This window comes from Dipodomys merriami, unplaced genomic scaffold, assembly GCF_024711535.1.
Source record: "Dipodomys merriami isolate MVZ:Mamm:240054 unplaced genomic scaffold, mDipMer1.0.p SCAF_7, whole genome shotgun sequence".
In the NCBI taxonomy this organism is placed as follows: Eukaryota; Metazoa; Chordata; class Mammalia; order Rodentia; family Heteromyidae; genus Dipodomys; species Dipodomys merriami.
This window is the reverse complement of record NW_027206290.1, coordinates 6742869-6768305: the sequence shown is the minus strand read 5'-3', so window position 1 is coordinate 6768305 and position 25437 is coordinate 6742869. Positions and strand designations below refer to the sequence as shown.

Below are 25437 nucleotides of genomic sequence, written 5' to 3'. Positions count from 1 at the left end.
TACTGCACTTAGCAATATGAAATTTTTTTAAAAAGGTAAATCTGCTGGGTCCAAGGGCATATGGTTTTTATCCCAGATACTCCAGAGTTAGAGATTTGGGAGGACCACACTTGTAGGACAATTTATGAGCTACAAAGTTAGCAAGACCCCTTTCTCAACCAAAATGTTGAGCATGCCCCTGTGTGCTTACTGTGAAGGAAGCTTGAGTAGGAGAATTTTGGTCCAGGACTGTCTGAGGACAAAGCACAAGATCTTAACTAAAAAGTAACTACAGCCCAAAGAGCTAGGACATGATATAAAAGCTTGCCTGGAAAGCTCTGATTTCAAACTTTAGTACTGAAAATAATAATAATAATAATAATAATAATAATAATAATAATAATAATAATAATAATAATAAATTAGACTTCTAGAATTAGAAAAATAAAATCATAATTTTATTTAGACACCATCATTCATAATTGTCTCAAAATATCAATAAAGTGGTCAGAAATAAATTTCAATACAGAACATTTATCACTGACAATTCTATTCAACAGATGAAAATGAATTATTTCCTTTCTTGTTTGAAGAGTGATTTCAATATTGGAGCTTGAAATCAGGGTCTTACTTGAACTATGTTCCTAGCTCATTTTATTTTAATTATTTTTCAGATATCATTCTCTCCACTTTTTTTTTTTTGCTAAGAATGTTTTTCTACAATGATCTTTCTGATCTACACCTCTTGTAGTAGCTGGGATTAGCAGCACATGCAGCCCCTAAATGATTTCTTTCTAAGATGACTATCTATATGAAAATGAACTACAAACCCACAGAAAGATCTTATACCACTTAAAAAGAGGAAATTAGTTCTACATTTTTTGAGTAAATGATAAAAATGTTTATTGCAGCCTTATTTACCATAGCTAAGATATGGAATCAACCCAGATGCCCCTCAGTAGATGAATGGATCAAGAAAATGTGGTATATATACACAATGGAATTCTATACTTCCATAGAAGTGAAAAGAATGACATTGCCCCATTTGTAAGGAAATGAAAAGGTTTGGGGGAAAAATCATATTAACTGAAGTAAGTCAGACCTAAAGAAATATAGATTCCATGGTTTCCCTTTTGTAATAATTAGTATATGCCTATGATAGTCCTAGCAGATGAGCAGAATAGCTCAATAGCCATGTACATATGACCATATAAGATGATGCTAAGCAAAACTTACTCTAAGATATGGAAACAAGAGATTTTCCTTTGTTGTTGTTGCTTTTATTTTACTATGTGATTTCTTTTTGTGTGTGTGTGTGTGTTTTCCCCCTATGATTTATATCCTGTTGTCACTGTACTTGATTTGGGTATCCCAGGCATTGATTTTGGTACCCCAGGCATTGTATTCATGTTAATCTGAATTAGGGAACGGGAGGGGGACAACAAAGTGGTGAGACAAAAGACAAAGGGTAAACCAATGTAACAGTGATACTCAAAAGATTCCAACAATATGTTGGAAATGAACTGTACAACTTGCAGGGGGCAGGGAATAAAAAGTGAGGGAGGAGGTAACAAGTTGGATAAGAAATGTACTCACTACCGTACATATGTAACTGTAACCCCTCTGTACATCACCTTGACAATAAAATTAAATTTTTAAAAAGTACATCTTTCCTTTGAAAACAAAGAACAGCAAAAAACTGCAATTGCAAATGTAAAAATAAAAAGGCACTTATTTATCAATTCTGAACTTCCTATAGTTTGGATCTGGAATGCCACCATGGCTCTGTGTGGAGAGCGCAGTGGAAGGAAGTTGTGTCACTAGAGATGTGATGATGAAGGAGATATTGGGATCCTGGCCCCTTCTCTTCTTCTCTGCTAGGCTTCTTGCCACCAAGAGGTGAGCCACTTTTCTCTACCCATTGCCACCTTACCATGATGCTCCCACAACCCCAAAGCAAAGGTCTAATGTGCCCATGGACCAAAACTGCCGAGCCTTAGAGTTGAAATAAAATAAACATTTCCTTCTTTAAGAGTGTTAGGTTTTTAAAGAAGAAGCTCAGTAAGAAGTACACCACGCACGTGGTATTCAGGTAAGGGGTAGGTTTATTCATTGTTCCAGCTGGCACCAGGACAGGCTGGCACTCTATGGGGCTGGCAAAGAGAACATCTGGCCTTGGGCTAGGCCTTATCTAGGGTAGGGGCGGGGAAAGGTGTGGCCACATCTAATCCAGATGTGACCTCAGCGGATGCAGATGTGATCTCTTCCAGGTGTGCCAGTTGCCTAGGTAACGCAGGTACTGGGCAGATTTTGCTTCGAGGAGGGCGGAGTCTGCTCACCATCCAGGAGCAGACCCTACAAAGATGACCAACTCAGGTGTGTATCACAGGGCAAAACACTCATTAGCAATACATGACAATAAGAGAAAATCAACACTAAAATCACAGTCTGTCTTAAAGTGAGTAGCAATAAACACATATCAAAATGAACAATACCTTCTCAAAAAATCAAGGGATAAAAGTATCCTTAAAATGTACCACATAATAATGAAAAAGGCTGAAAATAATCAATACAGTGGAAGAAACAAATATAAGAAAGTTATAGGAAAGAGTCTTAAAAGGTGGAAAGCAAACGAAAAAGTAATTGGTGGCAAGCTCAAATCTACAAAATATTGACAAGTCTAATAAAAAACTGTATAACTGAGTTTAAAATTAACACCCGAATATGGCAAAAAAAACTAATAAAAGCATACATAAAAGTCATATTCACACTAAAACACACAGATATCAAACCACCAAGAATGTGCAAGGAGCACTTAGCTGAAGAAAATGGCAAAATTTTACTGCAAAGCACACATGACAGACTTGAATAAATGAAGCCATAAATCCTGCTCTTAGATAAGAAGAGTCCATATTTTAAATGTGTTGAATCCTCTGATATAAGGCAAACTTTATAAAATCTTACTGAAAATCCTATGATTGTTGTTCAATTTAAAGAAACCTATAAGCAGGGTACTGGTGGCTCATTCCTGTAATTCTCTACTCAGAAGACTTAGATCTGAGGATTGTGGTTTGAAGCCAGCCCATGCAGGAAAGTCTATGAGATCGCCAGGAAATCAGAAGTGGAACTGTGGCTCAAAGGGGTAGAGTGTCAGTCTTGAGCCCAAAAGCTCAGGCACAGTGACAAGATTCTGATTTCAATCTCCTTGACAAACAAAGAAAGAAAAGGAAGGAAGGAAGGAAGGAAAGAAGGAAGGAAGGAAGGAAGGAAGGAAGGAAGGAAGGAAGGAAGGAAGGAAGGAAGGAGGAAAAGAAGGAAGGAGGAAAGAAAGAAAGAGAGAGAGAAGAAAGAAAGAGAGAGAAGAAAGAGGAAGGAAGGAAGGAAGGAAGGAAGGAAGGAAGGAAGGAAGGAAGGAAGGAAGGAAGGAAGGAAGAAACAGAGGGTAAAGGTTTGAAATCAGCTGAGGCAAAAAAGTGCAAAAGAATCCATTTCCAACTAACCAGCAAAATACTTGACTGGAGGCAGAACTCAAGTGGTAGAGTGTCAGCCATAAGCAAACAGGGTGAGTAAAAGAAGGAGGCTTTGAGTTCAAGCCCCTGGACTACTAAGAAATGAAAAAAAATCAGAAATGTGACCAAGAGAACAAGATCAGCTTGGGAATGATTTACAAATATTAGTTCTATTTTTCGTGTGCTGGTCCTGGGGCTTGAACTCAAGACCTGTGTACTGTTCCTGATCTTTTTTTTTCATTTCTTTTTTCTCAAGGCTAGTACTCTACAACTTGAGCCACAGCTCCCTTTCCAGCATTTAAAAATTTTATATTATTTTCTTTAAGTAGTTGTACGAAGGAGTTACCATTCTACAAGTCAGTTGATCAGTACAATGCATCTTGATCGATTTCATGTCTTTCATCATTCTCCCCCATCCCTCTCAACCCATCTTCACAATTTTCTTAATTGCATAAGATATGCACTGAATATTATGACTGTATCCCTTCCCTTCATTCCTCTACTGCCATCCCCTTGATCACTCCACCCATGCTTTTCAACTGTCAGATTCCTGGTATTCAATTGTTGGACTGTAAATTAGTTTTTGTAAGGAATTACACCATTTGAGTTTTTCTCTGCAAATACCATACTTTGGTCAATACATTTCTGTACACTCACATACAATAAGACATGTGTTTACACACACATTTGTAAATTAGTTCTAGTTTCCACATATGAGAGAGAACATGCATCTTCTTTGTTTCTGGGCCTGACTTATTTCACTTAACATTATTTTTTCCAGGTCTTCCCATTTCTTTGCAAATCATGTAGTGTCATTCTATCCAATGGATGAGCAACATTTCATTGTGTATATATTCCACATTGTCTTGATTCATTTGTCCATTGAAAGACATCTGGCTATTTCCACACAGGCAGTTCTTTTTGAAAAAAAACTTTTAGTGCATGTTTATCAAAATATGTGATGTATGTATTCCTGGTCATAATCTCACTTCTAAGATTTTTTCTATAATAAATCCTGAACTTATAGAAAAGGTATATATGCTTGGTCACAAAAATTATTGAAGAGTCATTCAATTTTTAACTATGAAACCCTAATTCAAAAAGTTTTTAAGAAGAAAAAAAGAGGACTGGGAAGGTGGCTCAGTGGTAGATTGCTTGCCTTGTATGCACAAGGTCCTCAGCACCACATAAGCAGAAGCCGGAAGTGGCACCATGGCTCACGTGGTAGAGCACTAGCTTTGAGCTGAAGAGCTGAGGCATAGCACCCAGGCCCAGAGTTTAGGCCCCATGACCAACAAAAAAAAAAGAAAAAGAAAAAGAAAAAGAGAATAATACTATATACATTAAAAACAAGAAAAAGATATAGAATGTGTTTGTATATATGTACACCACAGATATATGTACATAAACTCTATATGTATATTATGTATCTATATCTATGCAGGTATTTGTGTATATCTTTATTTCTATATAATCTCAATAGTATTTTTAATAGTATTTTTTAAAAATGACCGAGCTGCAAAATATAAGAAGAGGCAACAAGTACAAGCAGCACATGGGACATGGTGAACATTCTGAGAGAAAGTTCTAGACTGCAACTATGAGTTATTTTGGACAGCAGCAGAGGTCTGAAACCTGGAGTTAGTTTTTCACACTTATTATTTTATTTTTTGTGGTAGTAAGCTCCTATTTTTATGAGGCGTTGAGGAAGGAGAGAATAATGTTAAGTAATAATTTACAAATTTGAAGACTAAGATCCAGTCTCTGCCTTTAAGAAGGTAAGAGAGATAAACATTTCTCAGATTACCATGACATATAGTATAGAGAACTGTGAGAGAAGCAAAAACAAATTGTAAGAGAATCAGGAGAGTGCTATTACTTCAAATATGTTATCTGATAATTCATCTTGTTTCACCACTTAATGTTGAGAGGAAAATTTAATTCATTTGAAATCATATATTCATATCCCTAAACTGAACAGTGTATTGATTTTGATGTTTATTTCAAGATGACATTCAAGAGCTCTTCAATGTGGAGCCCTTTCCAATTTTAAGTATCCTCAAATCACCCAATCACCCATGATTGAACTGTCACTTGACTGGCAAAAAGGCACGGTCAATGACACGTTCTTGCTCACTTTAGTTGAATTTAGCAAACACAGGCTGCATGACCATTATATGCCATATATTGTGAAAGGGTTACAGAGATGAAGAAGAGAGTTCTATGTCTGTGCTTAGAGAATCTTCAGATCTCCTGAAGAGACCATAGGTATAAACACATGAGCTGTGTTCAGGACATTGTAAGAAGAAAGCAGAGATACACATACCAGCTTGGGAGTTGGGGTTCTGAACAGCAGTAGGATACCTTTAATGAAGTGGAGCCCACCCTTTCTGGTTTGCAAATCATGGGAAAGAAGGGACTGAAGATGGTCCTGGTTCTAACACTTAAAAGCTTCAAATGGAGAATTGAGCCTTGCAAATTGTATTTTGGCCAAGACTTGAAATTGTAGAGTTGAGTTTACTTTATGAATGAATGCTCTGGTATAGGATATGAGAAAAAAGATATCAGTTAGTTACAAACAAAAGACCTTGATATCAAAGGACTGAGAAAATCCTTTCTTCTCTGTAATATAATTGTCCCATAATTAGGATCCCTTCTTCCTTACTGCACATGACAAGAAGGATTTGTAGTTATAAGAGAACAAAGGGGCATGATTGGGACAGATTGTGCTGGCTTATGCAGGTCCAATCACAGGATTTCTTAAGAGAGAAAGAAGGAGGCCAGAAAGGCAGAAAAGGGGATTGAGAATGGAAGCAGAGCTGAGTGAGAGAGGACCACAAACTAAGCAATGTGGACAGCTTTTCACTTTTTGTTGGAAAGGAAAAGGAAACAGCTTCTCCCTTCAGACTTCCCAGAGGGAGTGCATCCCTGTCAATCCATTTCAGGCTTTGAACTTCAGAGCTGTAAAAAAATAAATTTGTATTGTTATGAAACACTGACTTTGTGATTGTCATAGCAGCAAGAGGAAATTAACACATTCCCGAAGCCAACCATCATCAGTGGAAATCATTTTTAAGCTTTCCCTTTGTGGCAAACTTCAAACATGATGCAGCCTTCTTACAATTAAAGTTTTGACTTCCTCCTGTCATTACATCTCCAAATAACCTGAGGGTCAAATCCCTTCAAGATAATTCTACTAGCCAGGATAATGAAGTGCAAAGAGCCAACCAATGCACAAAAAGATGCTCAAGATTAGAAGGTTTTAGGAAATTCCAAATCAAACTCAACAAGCCATAAAACTTCACAATGGTTAAATTTAAATAAGAGATAACAAGTATGGAGGGAGTTGTACAGGGAGTTGTACACTGCTAACTGGGAACCTATAGTTTTGAAAATCATTTTAGAACTTTCTCAAAAGTATGATCCAATAATTCCACTGGAAGATATTTAAGAAAAATGAAAACTGTCTTGCACATGAACTTCATGACTGTGTTATTCAATAGCTGCTAAAATGTAGAAACAAATTGAATGTCCATCAGTGGATGAGTTTATAAACTCATATATCCAGATATATGTCATATATCCAGATAGTAGAATACTATTCAATCACAGAAGGAATAAAGAAATGTGAAAGAGATGAATCTTGAAAACATTCTAAATGGAATCCATCAAGGACCACAAACTCCATTTGTATAGATTATGCAGTGCAGACAAATCTAGACAACCAGAAATTAGACCTGTGGTTGCCTACGTCTAAATGGTGGGAGATGGGTTAGGGTTACATGGTTTCATTTTGGAGTCATGAAATGTTCTAAAGCTGGTAAGGATAATGATTGCATAGCCCCAAGTAATGCTAAAAGCCATCTGATTTACACTTACATGGCATTTGAAATATACCTTAATAAATCAAGATTTTTAAGAAGAAAGTAAGTATTTCCCAAAAACTTATATTCTGAGATGTGTCATTAATTAGCTTCTCCAATTACTGCCACTCTACCTCTTAGGACATACAGGATTAAAATCAATAGCAGCTCTTGATCTGAACTAGTTAAACTGTGCGATGCTTTGTTTGGATCTTGAAATAAGTAATAACAGAAGTTTTTGCTTGATCCTACTTGCTTCTTCTGGAACACTCGTGCCAGATCCCAACTGCATGTCATTTTGTTTTATTTCCCTAGAAATGTTCACCTTAAATATTTATTTCTGCTTCCTTCCAGTCATGCTCTAGGGCTCTGTTCTACTATGTCAGCATTCATATCTATTTACTTCTAGTCATTTCTCCATGCCCTACCCTACATGAAGAGATCATAGCCAATTGCCTTTAGTACATGATCTGATTGCTGTCATCTGATCCAGGCCTCTCCTTAGACAAACTGTCTGCCCTTTCCTGCTTTCACTACTAAGATACCCATTATTAGTCTACTTTTTAGAGTAAGAAATTAAAGTTTTCCCTTAATTATAAATGTGTCTTCTGAAGAAGGCATAGTGATATACCCTAAATATATCCTCCAAGATAGAGTCAATACAATAGTTGCTCTTTTTTAAAAAGAAATTGCTTAGGAATGTCTGAAACATGTGACACAACCTAGGAAGGATTTTGTAATGTTGACAACCTCAGCAAAGGCAACTGGGAAAATTCACAGAGGAAAAGCCTCAGAACAATTAAATTTTGTCTAAATGGGTCACTGAAAGAAAGGGACTATTAAAGGAGATTAAGACACATTTCACATTAAGACACATTTCATATAATTTTAATTTGCCATGGATGAAACATGATTCCTTCCTTCCTGGGACAGGAATCTTCTTTTTACTTCTTCTATCTTAATATAATATTGCTGTCTTATATTTGTACTTTTTATATTTCTGTGGTACAAGAAGTAGTTGTTCATTGTACCAAGTATACATTAGTTAATAAAGACTTGTGAGAGATCTGGGTTTGTAGCACAGAAGCAGAGTGCTTGTCTTGCAACCCAGAGCTCCGGATTTGATTCCTGACATTGCAAGAGAGCAAACAGGTCTGGAGTATGTGGATCAAATGGTAGAATATCTTCCTATTAATCACAAGGCCTTCAATTCAAATCCTCCTATAGACAAACAACGAAATTACAAGAACCCCAAGATTCAACAGGGTGAAGGATACTATGGTTGACTATAACTGGAAAACATTTATGACCTCACGGTTCCATTTCAAAAAACCTCAGCCCCTTTCAGTGTTTACTAGCTTGTGCAGCATCAAAATTCAAGGTTCATATTTTTTAAATAATGATTGCTTGCCAAGGTAGGAACTGTACATATTTTAGTTTTTCTCTCCTGTTTAATGAGGTTAATTTTGCAACTCACTACAAGTATGAACAGCCACATCCATAATACTTGGTGCTTAAATTAAGTAGCACCTCTGTGCACATGCTATTTCATATGTCCATTTTAAGATTAGATTTAAAAAAATCTTATTATTAGCAGAAGGGAAAGATTCAGAGCTGTCTTTCAGTGCCTTTAAATAGACAATGCTGAATTTCAAGAGCCTAACCAGAGGGACTAGCTCTATATTTCTAGGGATATGGAGGTGCTTCTACTTCTAAACTCGTTGAACTCCTCTCCTCATCCAAAATAGAATTCTCAATTTAAATCCAGAGCTGCCAATCTGGGCCCTGTCTAGGATTTGCTTGAACGTATCTGTAAGGTGAATAACAACCATTCCCTGTAGTGTCAATAATTGATGTAAGATAAGCTGTAATTTGATTACACATTTACATACTCGATGGCACATTGCTTTGAGTTTTTCACTAATAGTTTTGGATGCCCATTTCTTACCAAACTTTCATAATTAGTTTATCCCTTTTTGAAGGGATAAATATATTTGACCACAATACCCACAGAACATTGTTTCCTGTCTAGTTAGGACTCTGAGGAGAAGATATCTATCTCAATATTGGGTATGTTAAGTTTTCTATGTGAAACTGCAATATGGGAGAGAGGGACTTAACAATGATACACTTCAAGTATGGAGTAAAACGTGAGCATGATCTTCTTAAGAATCTTCCTAGAATGCCAGGTGCTGGTAGCTCATGCCTATAATCCTAGCTACTCAGGAGGCTGAGCTCTGAGGATCATGGTTCAAAGCAAGCCCAGGCAGGAAAGTCTGTGAAACCCTTATCTCCAATAAACCACCAGAAAACCAGAAGTGGCTCTGCAGCTCAAGTGGTAGAGCTGAGGGACAGTGCTTAGGCCCAGAGTTCAAGCCCCATGATGAACAAAAAAAAAAAAAAAAAGAAAAAAAAGAATCTTCCTAGACCAGGCAACAGTGGCTCACACCTGAAATCCTAGCTACTAGGAGGCTGAGATTTGAGGATCACAGTTCAAAGCCAGCCTGGGCAAGAGAGTCCCCAAGAGAATCTTATCTCCAATTAACCACTCAAAAACCAGAAGTGGAGCTGTGGCTCAATATGATATAGGGCTACCCTTGAGCAAAAAGAGCTCAGTTACAGTGTCCAGGCCCTGAGTTCAAGCTCCATGACCAACCAAAAAAAAAAATCTTTCATATATCAAAGCATTGTTCTATAGTCTAAAACTAAAAATTAGTCAAAAAGCTTGGCCATGCCTATGGTAATAGCTATTAGGAGGATCATGGTTCTAAGCAGGCCTAGGCAAAAAAAGTTCAAGAGACATTTTCTCAACAGAAAAAGCTAGGTGCAGCTGTGTGCACCTAGCCTCCAGTAAAATACTAAGCATAAATACAAAGAGAGGATCATGGCCCAAGCAAGCCTGGGTAATAAGTGAGATCTTACCCTCTAAAATAAAAAGAACACAAGGGATGAAGGCATGACTTAAAAGTAGAGCACCTTGGGTGGGGGGAGGGGGGTAAAATTGGGTGGGGGGAGGGGGGAGGCGGGGAAGGGAAGTGAAGGGTAAACAAAGGAGGAGGCTGCAATGCTTGGTAAGAAATGTATCCATTATCCTGCCCATGTAATTGTAGCCCCTTTGTACAGTATGTTCTCAAATAAAATAAAATACAATTTAAAAAAAAAAAAAAAAAAAAAAAAAGTAGAGCACCTGCTTTATAGGTACAAAACCCTGAGTTCAAACCCTAGTAGTGCAAAAAAAAAATTGTAAAGCAAATATCTAGAATCAATATCAATAGACATTACAAGTTAATACTTTAGAAAAATTTAAGTAAACTGAATGTGGTGGTACATGCCTGTAATCCCAACTCGTAGAAAGACAAAGGCAGAAAGATCTTGAGTTCAAAGCTGACCTATACAAAGTTAGAAACAATGTTATCTCCAAAGCAAAAAAAAACAAAAAAACAAAAAAACAAAAAAACAGGAGTACAACTCAAAGTAGTAGAACACTGAATTTAATCTCTAATACTGTTTTTCTTATGTTATAATGAAAAGAACATAAACTTGTAGTAAGGTAAAACTGGTTTTGGTGCTACCATGATATTTTGGGCAAATTATCTAGTCTCCAATAGTCTTGTTTTCTTCTGTTTAACAGTGTTACATTTTGTGCTCCTAAAAAGATGTCAAAATCCTAATCATTAAGTCAAAATAGAACCTTACCTAAGACCTCAAGGTAATCAAGTTCAAAGAGAATCATTACAGTGGACCTTAAACGAATATGACAGGTTTCTTCTAAAAAAACGGAAATATTGACACAAGTTTAAAAAAAAAGAGGGGGGGGCGTGGACAGGCACTGGTGGCTCATGCCTGTAATCCTAGCTAACCAGGAGGCTGAGACCGGAGGATCTCAAAGTTCAAAGCCAACCAAGGCAGGAAAGTCTGCGAAACTCTTATCTCCAGTAAACCGCTCAGAAAACTGGAAGTGGAGCTATGGCTCAAGCTGTAGAGTACTCACCTTGAGCTGACGAGCGCTGGGACAGCACCCGAGCCCAGAGTTCAAGATGTGAACAGATACAGGGGAAAGACTGCCAATCACAACAAGGGAAAACATTCTGGAATAATTCCTTTTCAAACATCTCTCTAAAGGAACTAACCTGGCAGACACCTTGGAACTTTAACTTTTAAAGCCACGAGAAATACATTTCTGATTTCCATTCCACCTATGGGGTAAATTGCTTTGTTTTTGTTGCTGATAGTAGGTCTTGAACTCTGTGTCTTGTACTCTCACACTCAGCTCTAAGCCTGTTAGCTTGGGGCTGATACTCTACTACTTGAACCATGCCTTTGGTTCAGAATTTTGTTGGGTAATTGGAGATGGAATCCCGCAGATTGTCTTCAAACCTTGATGCTCCAGGTCTCAGCACCTGAGTAGCTAATATTATAGGCATGAACCAGTAATGAACAGCCACAGGTTTTTGTTTTTGTTTTGAATAGCAGCACTAGCAAACACATACAAATAGCAATAACAATGCTCCCAAGAGTTATTCGGAAAGATAAAATTATTTGGCATACACTATTGGCTGCTTTTTCCAAGATCTTTTCTTACTTGCTGATGGAGCTCTGATTTTTTCTTAGGTACTAGGAAGAGACTCTTTGATCTCAAAAGAGTGAATGCTGTTTCTAGATTAGGATGGGCACATGGCTTAGCTGTGGCCAGTGAAATGTATGGAGAAGTTTCTAGGATCTAAGAAAGAGATTTTTTTTTTCCTCTGCTAAGACAGGCACAGGAGGAGGAGTGCTACACTGCGCAATGCTTTGTCTCAGGTTTGGAAGTGGATTCTGGGAGAATGTAACTAGAGTTAATGCTGCTAAGGCTTTGAATGTGACAACAGGAAGAAAGCCAAAGTTGTTCAAAATGCTGATCTGCTCAGCGGCTTTCATTCTTTTAATTTGATGAATCAGCTCCAACTCTTGCCTATATCTAGAGTGCTTAAATATGAAAAAAAATAAACTTGTGGTGTTTGGACACTGTTTGCAAGCATCCTGGGAGGGCATGAAAGTGGTAAGGCCCCTACTTCACTAAACACTGGGTCCTTCCCACTTTGTTCCCATATTGAAGCTTCTGTAGCTTTTTGCCTCCTTCCTCCATTTGAGACATCTAGGCTGCTTTAGTGTCCTTATCTTTTGTTTCATTGATGTGGAAACAAAACAAGACTCAGTTAACTTGTTCATCAAGCATTGGTTTTCCTTTACTTTGATCCACACCATGAAACTTGCTTCCAGAAATTCTTTCTGCCCATAATATGATTTCCTTTGATGTTTGATGCTCATGTGAGACTTAGAATATAAGCTCCTGCAATAAGGACCTTGCTTTGTGAATCATTTGCTATTAGGTACGTTTTGGGATGTACAGATTATAGAAGGCAAATAAACAAGACTTTGTTGAGTGACTACAGGAAAGAACAGATAGGAAAGAGGTTCTGCTTTTTTACACCAGGAGGTCAATATTTTAATCTGGGTGATAGCATGCCAACCTCTAAAATAAGAAATGTTACATAGGAGTTGAGGGAAGAAGAAAAAACGGAGCATATTTTAAACTAATTTCCACTTAAATCTATCACTTCAAATACTGAAATAGAAACATAAGAGCTTTACCCTTCCTGGGGTCTTCCCTGAACCATTCTAGATGCAATCATGATATATTTTTTTCCAGAGAGTTTATAAACTCTCTGGATATATTTTTTTCCAGAGAGTTTATAAACATGTAATTCCAGGTAACATTTAGTGGTATACGATTTATATTGAACAAATGGGTTCACGGTAAATAACAGCACTCTCATCCATTCTTTTAATTAAGAATATATATTGGGTACTTTTTCTACCTCCATATGCATTTCACAAATGCTTGAATAAAAGATGAAATTACTTTCCTAAAATTATTCTTCAGAAAAGATAATTGTCTCTGAGTCCTTTTAAAATCTTTGAGATTGTGGGACACTTTCTTCATTACATATTTCTTTTAGTTTATAGTTTAAAGACATTTTTATCTTCATCAATGATGCTTTACAATGGGGCTTTATTTTAACATATTTGTAAATAAGATGCCTTGAGCAGATTCACTCCTTCATCTTTTCTCCCATCTCAACAAGCTTTGCTGTTCCATTTTCACACAGGATATGAAGTATTTTGATCATACTCTCCATTCATCCTCCTTCTTCCCAGTAGTAAAGATACCCCAAACAAGACTTAATTTTGAATCAATGTTTCCTGTTTAATAAAGATGCACACACTGTCAATATTTATTAGGGTCTTTGGATGAAATTAATGCAAAAAGGAATAACAAATTAGTAAGTAATAACAAACTAGCCTTTACTCCTTGGAGTAGGAAGTCAACATTTTGAGCTCATGACTTAATGTATGAAAAAGCCTTTCTAAGATTAGCTCATCTAGCAAGCAGTAAAGTAATTGTATTGTCAAGTCACATACACATAAATATAAATGAATGATATTAAAATTATTTTCTTATTCTGTTGATGGGTGCTTGGAGTTTGCAAGAGCATTATATGAAGGCCAGTAAATGGTACATCTCAAGTGACAGATAGGAATAAGGCAAATGTACTCGGAAAAATATCATTAAAAAGCACCACCAGTTCCTAAGAAATTAATGACAAAGATACATTGAAATAAAATAACTAAAACTGATGCAAGGAATGTAAAAATAGAACTACTTCTAAAATAATACATTGTATTATACACAATCTTGAATATGGATGTGTAACTCAATAAGTAGAAATAGATATTTGGTAATTTCATTTACTATCCTAAAAGGATGTGCTAGATTGTAATAACAACATAAAGTTGTCCAGAGCCCTTTTTAAAATATCTCCACATTGGAGAAAAGTTGATGATCCAGTATTCTAAGTAAATTTGTATTATAGTGGAATACACTGTCTCCCCCATTCTTAATGTTTGCATAGTGTTCCATACCAAAGATACATAATATTTTATTTTGTCAGTTTACTGATGGCCGTTTACATTTTATGTTCTATAATTATCAGAAGATTGTCATTACTTTCCTCAAATGCTTTCAGGTATTCTTGCAAGAATGTCTATGGAATAAATTACTCCAAAAGTCATTTCTGGGCATTTTATATTCTGGTAGTTGACAAGAATTTTTCACTCCTTCATTATCTTACTTATTCACTAAAAGGGGTTTCAAAGAGTAAAATGCACTTGAGTTCCACTATAAATGTAGGCAAATTATCAAAGGAGATGGATGAATGCTTCCCCCACACACACACTAAAGGGAGATGGATGAATGAATGAATGTTTTCCCTCCCCAAAGGAGATGAATAAGGAGTGCTTCCCTTCCACTAAAGCCCAGATCCTAAAGAACATAGCAGGATCCCACCAAGGCAGAATCTAGTAGAAATGAGAACCTGGGGGCTGTAAACTGATGGGAAGCCTTGCAAAAGGAAGAGACTACAGGGGAGAGAGAGTCATATAAAGAGGGACTGAGAAGGTATACAAAAAGAGATCCAGAGAGAAAGCATCTATGTGTCTGTGTAGTCAGAGAAGTATTCCAATGGAAAGAACAAAACCACATGTTACTCCATCCTCTAGATTCCACCAATACTTTACTTTTGATGTGACCCTTGAATTTCACATTGAGTATGGGCATTACCCAGATTATATGAGCATCACCAAGACTTTATAATAACAACCTCTAATCCTTTCCCAGAAAAGTTGTCTCAATTTTTACTCCCATCAAACATGTTTTCCTGTAGCCCCAGTAACATTTTATTCCATCAAGCTTTTAAATTATGGTCAATTGGCCAAAAAGTTTCAATGTAATTACATACCTTTTAACATCTTTTCATGGTCATTGACTAATTGGATATCTTTTTCTTCACCTATTTTGTATTTAGTTGTTCATAACTTTCTTACTGCCATGCAAAGAATTTGATGTAGAGAAATTGGCCATTTGTCAATTGACCACATAGCACAAGCCATTCACCATTTGATATTCATCTTTTTACATTGTTTGGTCAATTAGTATCTGTAGCTGTGCAGACTTATAGTCAAATTTATCAAGTTTTCTTATATTTTTTTTTAAAATTTCATCTTTACTGAACATGCAGTATTTTTTATAATTTCCTAAAAATACAATAAAAGCAACTAGTTGTACTTTATTAAATGTTATAAATAATTTAGATAATTGAAAGTGTATAGGCAGATATGCACAGTAAAATGAAATACTATATCACTTTATAAAAGAGGCTTTAAATCCAGATGATAACAAACAAAAACATACTAAAGCTACCAGCACAACTATGTTTATTGAAGCATTATTTACTATAGCTAAGATATGAAACCAACCCAGATGCCCCTCAGTAGATGAATGGATCAAGAAAATGTGGTATATATACACAATGCCTCCATAGAAAGAATGACGTTGCCCATTTGTTTTTCTTTTCTTTTCTTTTGGGTTTTTTTTTTGGGGGGGGGGTCCAGTCGTGGGGCCTGAACTCTGGGCCTGGGCACTGTCCCTAAGCTCTTCAGCTCAAGGCTAGTGCTCTACCACTTGAGCCACAGTGCCACTTCCTGCTTTTTTTTTTTTTTTTTTTTTTGGCTTATGTGGTGCTGAGGAATCAAACCCAGGGCCTCATGCATGCAAGGCAAGCGCTCTACCATTGAGCCACCTTCCTAGCCCCAACATTGCCCCATTTGTTAGGAAATGGAAAGACTTGGAAAAAATTATCTTAAGTGAAGAAAGCCAGGCCCAAAGAAACATAGGTCCCATGGTTTCCCTTATTTGTAATAACTGGTATATGTCTGAGACAAGCATAAACGGTCAGATAAGTTGATATTAGGCGAACTGAACCCTAAGATAAGGACTCAAATGTTTTTTCTTTCTTGCTATTTTTTCTAACATATTTATAAGATGATTTCTTTGTTGCTTTGTATGTCCCTCCCCCACGGTATAACCCCTGTTTTCACTATATTTGATGTTGTTATAATTTGTGGAGGGGAAGGGAAAACAAATCATTTAAATAGGGATATAGGTGGACCCGTTGCAAGAATGAGAAGTACAAGTTGTCATGTCGAAAACGAACTTTACAACTTTGGTCAGGGGGGATGATTGGGTGGGGGGGCAGGGGGAAGCTGGGAAGGGATGTGAAGGGTAAACAAAGGAGGATGCTGCAATGCTTGATAAGAAATGTACCCATTATCTTGCCCAGGTAACTGTAACCCCTCTGTACAGTATGTTCACAGTAAATAAATAAATAAATATATAAAATTTAAAAAACCAAAAAAAAAGAAAAAAAAAGAAATGTACTCATTACCTTGCTCATGTAATTGTAAACCCTTTGTATGGTATTTTCACAATAAAAAAATCTCAAAAAACAAGAGACTTTAACAGCTATAGATTTTTATGTTTTTGTGTAATTCTAGAATCAGTAGACAACTTCGTAGCTTTCCTGCATCCACTAGGGTCTTGGGATGTTTCCCCTTCAGGGGAAGCTACTCTAATACTGGTTCTTTTTCTTTTTTCTCCTGGGCACCATCACTTAACCATGGACTTCACTGAGGCTCTCTTGACTCTCTTCTAGTCTTCTCCATTTCTAATTTTTATTTTTATTTTTGAACTAATATACATTAATAATATGAGGGGAGGTTCATTGTATGAATACCTGCATATGGCATACCTTGAACAATTCACCCTTGATTTTATACTCCCATCTATGAAGAGACAGGTAGGAGGGCTCTCCAGGACCAATGGGGCCCATTAATGTAATCCATTCCTATGTCTCCTCCACAAAGCAGCCTACTACAGTTATTCCCAGGACTAGTGAGTTCCTTTCTTTATATTCATTTAATTTTTATGACTACTCACCTCCCACCATTCCACACAAGGACTCCCCTTTCCTCAAAGGAACCAAAATTAGGATTATTAATACTCATGACCAGGTCTCCACAAGAAACCAGACCATCTGGTACCTTTGGCAAAGATCCAAATTATACATTTTAAAGACACATTCTTCCAAACAAATGAAAAAATATGAATGAATACTAAACATCTTCATTTTCCGACTTATCTTTAGCAATAGCCTGGCAGAATGGCCACAGTATTGGGGGAAGCTCCCACAGGAAGTCACAGACCAGCCCGCCTTTGAGGGCAGGGACTTCCAGATACAGACATATGGAAAGGTCATTTGTTTCTCATTTACCCACCAGATAAGAATATGGAAATAGTCTCAGTCCATTTGTTTGATAGGCCTCCTAAGCTCATGATAAACAAATCAATACAATTAGCTCATCATCATTACAAAATCTACGCTTCTGGGACACGACCAAATTATACTCTCAGTCCATAGGAAAGAAGCCTTTTGAACTGGGTGGCTTCTCCTGGAGTTGTAGCATCAATGACAGTGTCTGTAGACTTCTTTGAGAGTGGTCCATGGAATAGGCCCAAGAAGGAGCTGTCCAGGGTCCTATTGGCAAGGTCCTGGCAATTCATTTAAGCAAATCTGCAGTTTGTGTGGCATTCAGAATTAAAACTATGATAACAGATTGAAATAACCAATAAGAATTCAAATGACATCAAACCCAGCATTAAAATCACACCAGAAGCCAGAAAGCCTAGAGCTGGTTCAAGTGCTCCCCCCACCCACTCTGTGCTAGTGATAGAGTTACATACACATCTGCCTTCTGTCTCAGCCTTCCAGTTGAATCTCTAGCACATTATCAACAACAAACCAGCAGCTAGCATGCTGACAACAAGATCCAGCATCTTATCCTGATTTGTGCAAAGCCTTCTCTGCATGGCAGTTGCTGCTCAATGGACTTACAGTTTTGAGTAACATCTGTCAACGTATAAGATTGCTTCATAGTTCCCATTTCTCCACTTGCTTCTCTTACCTCTAAGTAGACTTGATCCTTGAACCAAATCCAAAGGGACCATTTTCTAATTAGAAGAATTGCCATTTTAATGTGACAGTAGTCTTAGAAACACATTGTGGCTAACACGTCAAGTTTCAAATGAGACAACTAAGCCCCACCATGTCTAATTTATTTGCCCAGGCTGTCAGATTTAATGATGAAAGCTAGGAACTTGTAGCTAAAATTCAGTTGAGGAATTTCCCGTGATACAACTCCATATTTCCAAAGTTTTTCACTTAGGAAGATTCTCCAAAGAGCAAACTATCTTATGTGTTCAATTTACAATTGTCATCAATAAAATAAAAATTATTTGTCCAAGAACAAGCAGCATCTCATTTATAGGAGCCAGTCATTGGGTAAGTATTTTTGGAGTTCACTTTATGACACCTTGCTTTTCAGAGTACTGTGAGACTGTCATTGATTTCAAATGTTAAAACATATGGAAATGGCTTGATTCTACAATTGGAGGTGAAATATGAGAGGAGCTTCTTGACCTTTAGTAGTCTGTGAACAAAGTGACATATAACTTATATTTTTAAGCAAGGGAGTGACTGCTGAACTACTTAGGAATGTTTGCTATAACTACTACACAATACTTTTCTGATCACTGTTTAAAGTCACAAGGGCATTCACAGAATGCATTCCAATGAAAAGAAGAAATTCTATCATTAAATAACAGATTACTTCACATGCAACAGTATTGTGCTGACAAACCAAACTTTAAGAAAGAAATGTCACTTTGTCTTAAATAGAATTCCCCAGATGTTTAAGGTGGTATGGATTCTAGAAAGTGCAGAATGTGGCCAAAATGCCATCTAGTCCTCAAAGTGGTTAAGAGATGTATTATGAAAATGGTGTCAAGAACATGTTTAGAAATATTGCTTCCAAGAGTAAGGTACTTTGACAACATATTATAGTGTTTGAGAAACTTTACCATGTTCATAAAATTATGGAGATACTGACATAGCAGAAAACCTTGCAAAGAGCCTAGATAGGTATGACAAAGGAACTCTGCTGATAAAGAAGGAAGAGATCTGGAAGTGTTGTGCATTACATAAAACAGTTCAGATCCCTGGAAGAAGTGGCCTTGGATACAGGAACTCTTTCAAATTGTTAATATTCCTGGTAAGTTTGTGGATACCAATTCTTAGTGTATATACTACCTTCTGAAATATATCTTCTTACATTGAGCTAAAAACACATCCATATGTGTTATGACATTTAAAGCAGAGAGAGATGAGCATTCCCTTTGAATGGTCTAGAAAAGATTATGGTTTAGATAATTAGATTTCAAAATGATAAGGGAACATGTGAGAATTGCTAACCCAAATTAGGAATCAGTTCTCTTAAAACACAGTACCAAATGAAAGATGGAGGTTAGATTTGAGGAGAGAGAACAAAAGTAAAAAGATTACAGCTACAGTTTTTCTTTCATGAATACTAGGATCACATTATGATTTCTGGCTTCCCCTAAAATTGCTTGTCTATAAGTCTGCTTCCAAAGTTTATTCTTCACTACCACTTTCCATCAATTTATCTTGGTTTGGTGTTTGCCTAGGTCATGTCTTTTGGACTCTGCCAACTCTATGTAGCAGCATCTGCCTCTTTTGCTACTTGAAAAAGCTCCAGCACATGTAGCTTTATAGCAGATATTCTTTGCTTTCAAAGACACCATTCAATTTTGAAAGATTGCTGAAGGATATACACAAATGAAAAAACAAATCTAAAATTGAACTTGATAGGGAGTGAAATTATGTACAAAATAAGTCTAATGACACTTTTAAAGTCAACAAAAATAAATTGTCCACCTTCTGCTCCATACTATTTTCCTCTTATCTCCCATGACCCAATCTCAAGGTGAAATGAAATTCAAGAGTTTGAAAAATCTTAAATGCCTCAATCCTAGACACCTGAAAACCAACTCTACATTTAAAAAAAACAGCTAGTTTGATAGAACAGGTGACATGCTTCATGCATGACATTATTAACAAGACCTTACCTAAATTTCTCATACCATAGTCTTACGTATTTGTTCAACTCCTACTCTCCATCCTTCATTTATTTATTGTTTAATTGTGAGTCTACTTAGATTCTGGCTCAGCACTTTTATCAGAATAGTTTTGCTACATGGTAGGTTGTCCTACAGTACGGCCAACTTTATATTCAAGTTAGGTTTGCATAGTGCCATAATCTTGATTTCTTATGTTCCCCACAGTTCCGCTTGTAGAATAATGGAAGTATGTTCTTTAAAAGGATAATTTGACCCCAGATTCTTCCTCTTTTTCTTTCTTCATCCTGATCATGGGAGGAGGAGTTTTGTTACATCATTCTCTCCACTTAAAATCTGCTAGCTCCATAAGAGGCCTTAAAGCAGTATATCCATCTGATCATGAATGAAAATCTCTGAAACTCTGAGGCAACATGAACTCTTACTCTTCATAAGTTGATTATTTGAGGTATTTTTAATACACAGATCTGTTTCCTTTTTACCATGGTTCAACAACAGTTGGTGGCTTTGTGTTTTTGGACACTTTGTGTCCAAATGGGTAGAGCTCACTATTGGTGATACTATTGTTTCCTAGTTTTCCTTCAAACATAGGAGAATCATATTAAACTTTTATTAGTACATAATCGAGTATTTTATATTCAATAATAGGCATTTTCAGTTTTAATTTTTATGCTTATATTGTGTCTAATTTTTCATGTAAATTTATTTGATTCATTTAAACCTACTAATCCTAAATCATCATTAAATCTACTTCTTTGTTTCTCTTCACTTTCAGTTTTCATTAATTTGGCATTGGGTGTTCTAGTCATTCTGTGGGCAGTAAAGCACCAATAGAACTGCCCTTCTTCATCTCTTCTTGATATCTCCAGTCCTTAGAAGATCAGTGTTCAGGGGCTGGGAAGGTGGCTCAATGGTAGAGAGCTTGCCTTGCATGCATGAGGCCCTGGGTTTGATTCCTCAGCACCACATAGGCAGAAAAAAAAGCCAGAAGTGGTGCTGTGGCTCAAGTGGCAGAGCGCTAGCCTTGAGCTGAAGAGCTGAGGGACAGTGCCCAGGCCCAGAGCTCAGGCCCCACGACCCGAACTACTCCCACACCCCCCCAAAAAAGAAGAAGAAGATCAGTGTGCACTCTGAAGTAAACATTACAGAGTACTCATGGAGTAAAGAAACATGACCGACCACAGAGCAGGTGATCTGCCTTTTTGGAACATTCCTTTACTCACACTTTAAAAAGAAATGATAATATACACTATGGATGAGGTAGAAATGATAATATACATTATGGATGATGCAGGACAGTTGTGTGCACCTAATTGTTTATACACATTAGAGTGTAAAATTAGAAATTTTGGCTGAACACTCAGCTCACATAGATATTGGATACCAAAGTGATTTGTGAGGCAGACCAGCCTGTATGCCTTGCAAAGGGAAAAAGCTAAACTAATTACATGGCTGATAAGTAATTGAGACACACTGAAGATATAGAAGATTTGAGGAGTGGAGAGGGGATTTCTTTGGAATGAGCTTATTGTGAGGTCCCTTTACCACAATAGTGCCTCCTTGTTTCTCATCTAGTAAAATATACTCTAATAGTACCAGTTGAAAATTGGTATCTGTTCCCTATCTCTGGAGAGATATAGTGAACCACTGGTAATAGTGGCAGCTGTGTCTTGTAGAGGTCCTTTGCCAGACAGTTGTGCTTCTCTGAGATTAAATGTAGGGCATTTGAACAAGGAAACTAGAATGAGTTTGTAGCTCCATTTATTTTAGCTCCATTTTGTGCAATGAGGCCTTGGAGATAGAGACTGAAAATTTAGTAAATAGAAGACTGCAATGAATACTCCCTCATTGCTCTAACTCCGGGGATTATGAAACAAGTAGGGAATAGTTCAGAGGAAAATGCATTATCTGTATCAAGAGAACTATGAACTTGAGAGGTTCCCTGCTTTGGGATTGAGAAAAACATTTATAGAACCTATAAGAGATGGAGTTATAGTACTGGCCAGGCCCAGAGAACAAGAAGCTGGTTTACAGCAGCATTGCAAATGAAAGAATTCGTTTCAACTCTAATACACAGACAGAAGCTAGCTAATACACAGACAGAAGCAAGAAAGAGAAAAGAAATCAAATGTATCACATTCCCAGGCTGTAAGCCCACAACAAGGAGAGAGAAAAGATAAAAATTTTGGATGAAGTTGGAAAGTTTCACTATTAGATGATACTGGACTATTGAAGAACCAAATTGTGACCATGTTAAATTGTTTAAAATGGCCAGAATATTTATTATTGCCCAAGAGATATAAGCAAAGCCTTAGGAATACTGATCTATCAGGAGAAAAACAAATATAAAGGGCAAGGTGATAAAAATAATTTTATCATTGTATTCTAAAAGTTGCTCATGTTCAACATCCTTGAAATATACCCACACACCCACACAATAGAGGTATGTGATTATATACTATATAATAGTGTGCTAAAACAAAAAACTCTGAAATACACACACACACACACACACACACACACACACACACACACACACACACACAAAGACCACAAAAGAAAGGAATTTCCAAGACCAGCCCACTATATGTAGATTTTTATTTTAAAATATTCCCGAAGTCTAGAAGCAATTAGAATGTGGTGAGGGAATTTGATGAGAAGTTCTCCCTTTGTACTCTTTGCTAACAGGTCTGTATGTCTTGTACTCCAACTCTGGAGTGGATCTTCAAGAGGATCATTGGGAAGCCCGTGGGTTGTGTTTTCTGGCTATGACAGAGAAGACCAAGGCCCAACGATCCTTTCATTAACCATTCTATCTTCCCACCATCTATTAGGCGAGGTGTGAAGTTTTCCTATGGAGCAAAGGTCAGTCACAAAAGAATTACATTAACTGTGGGATTTTTTAAAAAAATATCACTCCTAAAAGGCTTCCTAGAAGATGCACACAGAAGCTAAACATGTGCCTCTAGCTCCTAGGGCTGAGCGAAGAACTGCCTAAGACCATTTAGACTAGAGGTTTACAGATGAGAGTTGTAAGAAGGGGCCCTGTAGGAGAATCTCTGAAGAGCCTTCTCATATACATACCTATAACTCTAGAATCTGTGATGCTTCCAATAGTAATGTTATTAATGACAATAGTATCTAATTAGTTAGCTTTACAGTGGAAAGTGTTCATCTATACACACATCCATCCAATAATAAGGTGATAAATGTTGACAATACAACTAACTACTCTGAGCACTGGAAACACAGCAATGATGTGTCTCCTGTCTTTACAAATGTTAGTGCCCAGAGAGAAGGCAGACAAGAGAACAGTGGTTATTTCTGAAACAGGGTATAACTTTTTTTTTTTAGCATACGTTAGTTGAACATTAGAAGTAGATTTCAACACATGTTCACAATATATTCATATCTCTTTCATCTCCTTTCCCCTCTTTCCCTGTAAACAGGTTTTATTCTTCTTATTTCCATTCATGCAAAAAATCTGTTTTAACCATATTATCCTCATTCATCCTCCTTGTTAGCTCAACTGGCCCCTGCTGGTACAGGCTCTACTTTTGACTTGGTGAAAAGCAAAGAAAGGAGGAAAAAAGATGCCCTATCTTTCCTCAAGTGGAGTTTGCCGTAAGTCTCCTGAATTCTGGAGAGTCAGTGGCCAGAATGGAGAACAGCATGAGTTTGGAATATAGCATTACCAACAACAACAACAACAAAAATGACAGAGGGCAGAAGCAGCCATAAGCCATTTTGCTCTTTATAGATTCATGCAGAACTGGTTCTGGGAGCTAAAGCCAGATGCATTATAGAATTATGGACAGAAGACAGATGCTGGAATGGGTTAGAATGACTAGAACAATGACTAGTGGGAGTTGAAGGGCCAGAATGCTTATAAGTTATATAACATTGTCTTGCCTAAATCTAGGCAACCATTCATTCAACAAATATATATTATGTGTTATCTCTGAGCTGGTCCTTATACCTGCAAGATAAATCTTGGCTCTGGAGAATTGTTGGTTGGAAGTTCACATTGGTCCTGTGGGTGACCATAGTTAAGTTCTTTAGTGTTTCTGTACTCTAATTTCCTCAAAAGTAGAAATGCACCTTGCCAGAGGGCTACTGGGTAGATTAAATAAAACAAAGCATGTGAAAGTAAAGTACTTGGGACATACTCATAGGAAGACTAGGATAAAGGTTAGTTATTTCTCATTATTGTTATCTTCTTCTCCTTTCTGCTCTGCTTCTTAGAAAATTGGGTACTTTATTCTACTCACCACAAATGCCATGGTGTTTAAAATATTTCTACTTTATGAAGTTTCTTAATATTTCCATGTAGAATATCTCCTCTTTTGTTTCCCTTATTCAGTGTTATAGTTAATAACTCAGAAGCAACACAATTATAACAATTGTAAAACAAGAAAAATCTCAGAGCTTCATAACCTTTCAGAAAATACAAATCTCTTGGGCTGAAATTCCAAATGCTGGCTCTAACTGCAAAGACATGTAATGAAGAAAATTTGACAAAATTCTCTTTGACAAATTTCCAAGTCACTGGAGCATACAAAAAGGTATTTCTCTACACTTGTAAGAAATTCTGGGTGCCTTTATCAGAGTATGAATATCTCAATAAGCAGCTTGATTTTCAAATGTCAAACTTGCCACTGAACTTGGTTCTTGTATAGGACAAATGCTTTTGATTTGTTTGAGAAAAACCGATTTGGAAATAGTCAGTGATTAGTTGTTGAGACTAAGGCTTTGAAGTCGCTGTGTATGGATTTCTATTATAGGCCATTGTGGAGCCCTCGACATTTGCATGTAAAATATTTCTAGAACTTCTGCATATGTTCAGATATTGAAATAAGCAGGGCTAATGCATTTGTAAGATGCCATCTGTCACACACACAATGCACTTTAAAATGCTACCTGATGAAGAAATGCTGTCTTGTTGTTTGACTTTAATTGCATAGAAGTGAACATAAGAGTACCAATGAACTCTGAGTTTTAAAGTTCTATATGTAAGTTACATTTAATACTGCACATTGCACATTTGGGATACTGTTAAATAATAGCTCTTATGAGATCTCCATTTGAAAGAAACCTAAAAATTTCAAGCAGAACCAAGGAGAGTGGAGTGGCATTCAAGCATAAAATAGAAGTCTAG

General features: G+C 36.8%; 1 protein-coding gene across 2 annotated transcripts in view; it reads right to left on the bottom strand.

Moving 5' to 3' along the window:
• Positions 1–25437, bottom strand: part of St6galnac3 (ST6 N-acetylgalactosaminide alpha-2,6-sialyltransferase 3) — a 543084-nt gene that overhangs the window by 123641 nt on the left and 394006 nt on the right. The gene's annotated exons all lie outside the window — the stretch shown is intronic.